The sequence below is a fragment of the Micrasema longulum genome, unplaced genomic scaffold, assembly GCF_059751315.1.
Source record: "Micrasema longulum isolate JH-2025_06_02 unplaced genomic scaffold, ASM5975131v1 h1tg001990l, whole genome shotgun sequence".
Lineage (NCBI taxonomy): Eukaryota > Metazoa > Arthropoda > Insecta > Trichoptera > Brachycentridae > Micrasema > Micrasema longulum.
This window is the reverse complement of record NW_028279160.1, coordinates 120,578-122,057: the sequence shown is the minus strand read 5'-3', so window position 1 is coordinate 122,057 and position 1,480 is coordinate 120,578.

The window sequence follows — 1,480 nt, the reverse complement described above, 5'->3', positions numbered from 1 at the left end:
CGCACATTATTTATTCGATGTGTATCAGTTAAATTTTAAAATAAAATGCTTTTTTTTCAGAATACGGTATTGAAATTTAACATACTTTAAAAATACAATTTATATCATTACTTAATTTGAATTTTAATAAAAAGGTTTCTTACTTTTTACTAGGCTCTTTATTGTACCATTTTTAATACAATTACAAGTTTTAAACAATTATTTTTTTATACTTACGCACCCATACACACGCACCCTCTCCCTATTCATTCCCACACGCACATATATCCTCTCCCTCATTCATTCACGCATACACACATTCACATACACATGAATACAAACGTCATACAAATACAATTACTAAACTTATATTCTTATATATTATGTGTCATTATATTTACAGTGGATTTTTTTAATTGGCTTTAGCATTGTTAAGATTTTTCTAATTATTTTGTTTATGTAATAATAATAATAAAAATAATAATAATAATAATAATAATAATCAAAGTTTATTAACAAAAATAACAATAACTTTATCTACTACATAAACACTTAGGTAATAGATTTCTCTGGATCATGTCTAGTCTGCCTAACTAGGTACAACCTGTTTTAAGGCAGACATTTTATGCAAGAATAAACAATTACATTACTGCCTACTTGTTAATATACTACTAACAGTTTTACAATTTTAATTTATTAGGAATTTATTTTTAGTAAATTTTCCGATTTCTCTCGACCTAAATCCAGAACCCATTTTTTTACAAATTTGTTAAATTGAATCCGGGTCATGGTTCTGCAATCTTTGGGTAATATATTGAATATTTTTGGGCCCAGAAACCTGAAATTTCTTTTCCCAAATTCAGAGTTTGTGATAGGCTCCATGACACATCCATCCTCTAGTTTGACTTCTGGTAGTGCGGGTCTAATAGCTGTAAAAATCCCAAATAAATAAAAAATAACAATAAATGTTATTTTCGTGCACTAGAGGGTTAAAACATATCTAGGTATACACGTTATTTTTATTGCTTTTAAAGGTCCTTTGTGGTTAAATGAATATAATGTAATTGAGAAATCATACGAGTTAGGTATATGTTACTGCGTAATAAATTCACACTAGCAATGTATTCGACTGTCGCGTCGCTAGAAGCGTTTTCGGGCTAGAATTAGGTTTGTACAGCGCAGAACACAATAAAACTATGGTTTACTCTGAGCCCAAGGGAGCTTTGTAAATTTAACAAACTTGTGAGTCATGCTATATGGATCCCCACAAAGCGCCGTCTTAGCTTTTTTGCTCCTATTTGGGACATGCCAAATAAGCTTTGTGAGTTCAATTAAATTACAGTTCACAAAAGTTCTTTATTTATTCGAAGACTTTATATTTGTTTTTAAGTATTTTGGAATAAATTATTCGAAATGGAAGTGAAACGTATGACGGAGGCAATTTTCATTTTAAAAAAAATGTTTTTAAAATAAATGAAATTTGAGTCAGATGTTCAAAAAA